The sequence below is a fragment of the Arachis stenosperma genome, chromosome 9 (genome assembly GCF_014773155.1).
Source record: "Arachis stenosperma cultivar V10309 chromosome 9, arast.V10309.gnm1.PFL2, whole genome shotgun sequence".
NCBI classification, from domain to species: Eukaryota; Viridiplantae; Streptophyta; class Magnoliopsida; order Fabales; family Fabaceae; genus Arachis; species Arachis stenosperma.
Genome location: NC_080385.1, coordinates 139,356,341 through 139,362,987, shown reverse-complemented (window position 1 = coordinate 139,362,987; position 6,647 = coordinate 139,356,341). Strand labels below are relative to the sequence as shown.

At 40.8% G+C, this 6,647-nt stretch overlaps 1 non-coding gene across 1 annotated transcript; it reads right to left on the bottom strand.

Annotated features, from left to right (window-relative positions):
• Window positions 1–4,243: 4,243 nt before the first annotated feature.
• On the bottom strand, window positions 4,244–4,351 carry LOC130953195 (small nucleolar RNA R71). The gene has a single exon (XR_009075368.1). It is a non-coding gene; the product is annotated as a small nucleolar RNA R71 (small nucleolar RNA).
• Window positions 4,352–6,647: the final 2,296 nt, after the last annotated feature.

The following is a 6,647-nucleotide window of genomic DNA, read 5'->3' as shown; positions in this document are numbered from 1 at the left end:
GCAATTCAACTAGAATTGTGATAAATGGAGATGTCTCCATTGGAGAGGATAAGCCCATCACCAAGAAGCGGATGGAGCAAACCAGAGAGCATGCACAAGAACTTGTGCATCCGCCTCATCATGAGATCCCTGGATGCCAAGGGATGTATTTTCCTGCCTAAAGCTACTGGGATCAATGGCAAACTTCTCTTGGAGAATTGAGCACCAACATAGAGCAATTATGAATGGAGCATCAAGAGCATACTACCACCCTCAACGAAATAAGAGAAGATCAAAGAGCCATAAGGGAAGATGATGAGCGGATAATTTGTACACTTTTTGGCATTGTTTTTAGTATATTTTTGGTATGATCTAGTTAGTTTTTAGTATATTTTTATTAGTTTTTAGTTAAAATTCACTTTTCTGGACTTTACTATGAGTTTGTGTGTTTTTCTGTGATTTCAGGTATTTTCTGGCTGAAATTGAGGGACCTGAGCAAAAATCTGATTCAGAGACCAAAAAAAGGACTGCAGATGCTGTTGGATTCTGACCTCCCTGCACTCGAAGTGGATTTTCTGGAGCTACAGAAGCCCAATTGGCGCGCTCTCAACGGCGTTGGAAAGTAGACATCCTGGGCTTTCCAGCAATATATAATAGTCCATACTTTGCCCAAGATTTGATGGCCCAAACCGGCGCTCAAAGTCACCTACAGAAATTCCAGCGTTAAACGCCGGAACTGGCATAAAATTTGGAGTTAAACGCCCAAACTGGCATGAAAGCTGGCGTTTAACTCCAGAAAAAGTCTCTACACGAAATTCCTTCATTGCTCAGCCCAAGAACACACCAAGTGGGCCCGGAAGTGGATTTTTATGTCATTTACTCATTTCTGTACACCTTAGGCTACTAGTTTTCTATAAGTAGGACCTTGTACTATTGTATTTGACATCTTGGTAGCTATCTTTGAGTTTTATGCTATCTTAGATCATTGGGAGGCTGGCCATTCGGCCATGCCTAGACCTTATGCTTATGTATTTTCAACGGTGGAGTTTCTACACACCATAGATTAAGGTGTGGAGCTCTGCTGTACCTCGAGTATTAATGCAATTACTATTGTTCTTCTATTCAATTCCGCTTGTTCTTTGTCCAAGATATCACTTGTTCTTCAACATGATGAAGGTGATGATTGACGCCCATCACCATTCTCACTCATGAACAAAGTGACTGACAACCACTCTTGTTCTACAAGCATCTGAGGCTTAGTGAATATCTCTTGGATTCCTGATTGCACGATGCATGGTTGATCGCCTGACAACCGAGTGCTCGCCTGACAAACGAGCCAACCATTCCGTGAGATCAGAGTCTTCGTGGTATAGGCGAGAACTGATGGTAGCATTCAAGAGAATCCGGAAGGTCTAACCTTGTCTGTGGTATTCTGAGTAGGATTCAATGACTGAATGACTGTGACGTGCTTCAAACTCCTGAGGGCGGGGCGTTAGTGACAGACGCAAAAGAATCACTGGATTCTATTCCGGCCTGATTGAGAACCGACAGATGAATTCTGCTATGTTGTGACCAGAGCATATGCAATCGTTTTCAATGAGAGGATGGGAGGTAGCCACTGACAATGGTGAAACCCTACACAAGCTTGCCATGGAAAGGAGTAAGAAGGATTGGATGAAGGCAGTAGGAAAGTAGAGAGACAGAAGGGAAGGCATCTTCATGCGCTTATCTGAAGTTCCTACCAATGAATTACATAAGTATCACTATCTTTATCTTTCATGTTATTTTCGTTCATCATCATATACATTTGAGTTTGCCTGACTAAGATTTACAAGATGACCATAGCTTGCTTCAATGCTAACAATCTCCGTGGGATCGACCCTTACTCGCGTAAGGTTTATTACTTGGACGACCCAGTGCACTTGCTGGTTAGTTGTGCGAAGTTGTGTAATGCCATGGTATTGAGCTACCACGTTTTTGGAGCCATTACCGGGGATTATGAGAGTTGTGAAAAAGTATTGTTCACAATTTCGCGCACCAAGTTTTTGGCGCCGTTGCCGGGGATTGTTCAAGTTTTGAGCAAGCTTTTGGTAACAATGCCAGGGATTGTTCTAGTTTGGACAACTGACGGTTCATCTTGTTGCTTAGATGAGGTATTTATTTTTTTTTCGAAATTCTTGAAGATGAATTCTAGAGTTTCATGATGATTTGTTGAAATCTGGCTGGCTGAGAAGCCATGTCTAATCTGATTGGACCGAGGTTTCAACTTATCACCACAAGAGCTTGTTGATTTTCATCAATTTTGCTTTTGGAGCAGTGATCTGCTAAGGCTTGGCTGACCTTTGGTCATGTCTAGTGTTTTGGACCGAAGCTTTCTTTGAAAGCTTGGCTGGCTGTGAAGCCATGTCTAATTCCTGGACCGGAGTCTTAGACTAGCATTGCACTTATTCCTGGAATTCTCATTAAGAATTTTGATATCTTTTCCCACTTAATTTTCGAAAAACACAAAAAAATTACAAAATCATAAAATTCAAAAATATTTCTTGTTTGAGTCTAGTGTCTCATCTTAAGTTTGGTGTCAATTGCATGCATTCATATGTCTTAGTGATCTTCAAGATGTTCTTGATGATTTACTTGCTCTGATCTTTGAATTCTATTGACTTGAGTATCTTGTGTGTCTCATGAGCATTTTCATTTTGTTAGTGTCAGTAGTATACAAACTGCTAAGTTTGGTGTCTTGCATGCATTGTTATTTGATTCTTGTTGCATTTTGATTATTAAAAAAAATCCAAAAATATTTTTAATTTGTGTCTTTTCAAGTCAATGATACAAAGAATTGAAGGTTCAGAACATACTGCAGAGGAATTATACAGAAAAAGCTGAGCATTCAAAAATGCCCAGTGAAGAAGACAGACTGGCGTTTAAACGCCAGCCAGGGTACCTGGTTGGGCGTTTAACGCCCAAAGAGGTAGCATTTTGGGCGTTAAACGCCAGAATGTATACCATTCTGGGCGTTTAACGCCAGGATGGTGCTAGGGGGAAGATTTTGTTTTCAAAATCAATTTTTTTCAAGTTTTCAAAATCAAATCTTTTTCAAATCATATCTTTTCAATCAAATGTTTTCAAAATCAATTTCTTTCCTTTTTCAAAGATACTTCCTAACAATTAATGATTTGATTGAACATCTCAAATTTGTTACCTTTTCTGTTGAGAAAGGTTTAATGTTTGAACCATATCTTTTCTTGTTAGGCAAGTCACTAATTTTCAAAATCAAATCTTTTACAATAATTTTCAAAACATATCTTTTAAAATTGTTTTCAAATCATATCTTCTCAATCACATTTTTTTAAAACCAATCATATCTTCTCAACCACATCTTTTTCAAAATAGTTTTCAATCAAATCTTTTTGACTTCTAATTTCAAAATCTTTTTCAAAAATCACTTGATTTCTTTTCCACTTTCAATTTTCGAAAATTATCAATCAATTTTTAAAATGTTTTTAACATCTTTCTAATTAATTTTCGAAAATTCTCTTCTCTCCTCCCACATCCTTCTATTTATGGAGTACTACTCCTTCTCAATGCACAATTCGAACTCTATCTAATCAAGTTCGAATTCTTCTACCTTCTTTCTTCTATTTTTCTTTTCCTCTGACACTTCAAGGAATCTCTATACTGTGACATAGAGGATTCCACATTTTTCTTTTTCTCTTCTCTTCTTATGAGCAGGAACAAAGACAAAGGCATTCTTGTTGAAGCTGACCCTGAACCTGAAAGGACCTTAAAGCGGAAGCTAAGAGAAGCTAAGGCACAACTCTCTGTTGAGGACCTGACCGAATTCTTCAAGGAAGAAGAACCCATGGCAGCCGAAAACAACAACAATGCCAACAATGCAAGGAAGGTGCTGGGTGACTTCACTGCACCTACTCCTGATTTCTATGGGAGAAGCATCTCTATCCCTGCCATTGGAGCAAACAACTTTGAGCTTAAGCCTCAATTAGTTTCTCTAATGCAACAGAATTGCAAGTTCCATGGACTTCCAATGGAAGATCCTCATCAGTTCTTAGCTGAATTCTTGCAAATCTGTGACACAGTCAAGACTAATGGGGTTGACCCTGAGGTCTATAGACTGATGCTATTCCCTTTTGCTGTAAGAGACAGAGCTAGAATATGGTTGGATTCTCAACCTAAAGAAAGCCTGGACTCTTGGGAAAAGCTAGTCAATGCCTTCTTGGCAAAGTTCTTTCCACCTCAAAGATGGAGTAAGCTTAGAGTGGAAGTCCAAACCTTCAGACAGAAGGATGGAGAATCCCTCTATGAAGCTTGGGAAAGATACAAACAATTAATCAGAAGATGTCCCTCAGACATGCTTTCTGAATGGAGCATCATAGGTATTTTCTATGATGGTCTCTCTGAACTATCCAAGATGTCTTTGGATAGCTCTGCTGGAGGATCTCTTCATCTGAAGAAGACGCCTGCAGAGGCTCAAGAGCTAATTGAAATGGTTGCAAATAACCAATTCATGTACACTTCTGAAAGGAATCCTGTGAACAATGGGACTAGTCAGAAGAAAGGAGTTCTTGAGATTGACACTCTGAATGCCATACTGGCTCAGAACAAGATATTGACTCAACAAGTCAATTTGATTTCTCAAAGTCTGTCTGGAATGCAAAATACACCTGGCAGTACTAAGGAAGCTTCATCTGAGGAAGAAGCTTATGATCCTGAGAATCCTTCAATGGAGGAGGTGAATTACCTAGGAGAACCCTATGGAAACACCTATAATTCTTCATGGAGAAATCACCCAAATTTCTCATGGAAGAATCAAGAAAGACCTCAACAAGGTTTTAACAACAATAATAGTGGAAGAAACAGGTTTAGCAATGGCAAACCTTTTCCATCATCTTCTCAGCAACAGACAGAGAGTTCTAAGCAGAATACCTCTGACTTAGCAACAATGGTCTCTGATCTAATAAAGACCACTCAAAGTTTCATGAATGAAACAAGGTCCTCCATTAGGAATTTGGAAGGACAAGTGGGTCAGCTGAGCAAGAAAATTACTGAACTCCCTCCTAGTACTCTCCCAAGCAACACAGAAGAAAATCCAAAAGGAGAGTGCAAAGCCATAACCATGGCCGAATATGGAGAGGAAAGAGAGGAGGTGGACGTCACTGAGGAAGACCTCAATGGGCGTGCACCAACCTCCTCTGAGTTCCCCAATGAGGAACCATGGGAATCTGAGGCTCAAAATGAGACCATAGAGATTCCATTGGACTTACTTCTGCCTTTCATGAGCTCTGATGAGTATTCTTCCTCTGAAGAGGATGAGTATGTCACTGAAGAGCAAGTTGCTAAATATCTTGGAGCAATCATGAAGCTAAATGACAAGTTATTTGGAAATGAGACTTGGGAAGATGAACCTCCCTTGCTCACCAAAGAACTGGATGACTTGTCTAGGCAGAAACTGCCTCAAAAGAGGCAGGATCCTGGGAAGTTTTCTATACCTTGTACCATAGGCACCATGACCTTCAAGAAGGCCTTGTGTGACTTAGGGTCAAGTGTAAACCTCATGCCCCTCTCTGTAATGGAGAAATTAGGGATCTTTGAGGTGCAAGCTGCAAAAATCTCACTAGAGATGGCAGACAACTCAAGAAAACAAGCCTATGGACTTGTAGAGGATGTTCTGGTAAAAGTTGAAGACCATTACATCCCTACTGATTTCATAGTCCTAGAGACTGGGGAGTGCATGGATGAATCCATCATCCTTGGCAGACCCTTCCTAGCCACAGCAAAGGCTGTGATTGATGTTGATAGAGGAGAGTTAATCATTCAAGTGAATGAAGAATCCTTGGTGTTTAAGGCCCAAGGACATCCCTCTATCATCATAGAGAGGAAGCATGAAGAGCTTCTCTCAAAACAGAGCCAAGCAGAGCCCCCACAGTCAAACTCTAAGTTTGGTGTTGGGAGGCCACAACCAAACTCTAAGTTTGTTGTTGAACCCCCACATTCAAACTCTAAGTTTGGTGTTGGGAGGTTCCAACACGGTTCTGAGTATTTCTGAGGCTCCATGAGAGTCCTCTGTCAAGCTAATGACATTAAAGAAGCGCTTGTTGGGAGGCAACCCAATATTTCATAGTTAACTATTCTCTTTTGTTATTTTATCTTTTTTGTAGGTTGATGATCATAAGAAGTCACAAAAACAATGAAAAAAGCAAAAACAGAATGAAAAACAGGAAGAAAAACAGCACACCCTGGAGGAAGATGCTGCTGGCGTTTAAACGCCAGTAAGCCTAGCAGTTGGGCGTTTAACGCCCAGTCTGGCACCATTCTGGGCGTTTAACGCCAGAAAGGGGCACCAGACTGGCGTTAAACGCCAGAAAAGGGCTAGAACCTGACGTTAAACGCCAGGAATGGGCACCAGCCCGGCGTTTAACGCCAGAAATGGCTCAAAACGTGAATTTTGATGCCATTTGGTGCAGGGATGACTTTTCCTTGACACCACAGGATCTGTGGACCCCACAGGACCCCACCACCACTCTCTCTCTTCTTCCCCCATTCACCAATCACCTCAACACCTCTTCCCCAAAAAAAAAACCCTTCACCTATCAAATCCCATCTTTCTCTTCACCACTCACATCCATCCCTCATAAAACCCCACCAACCTCACC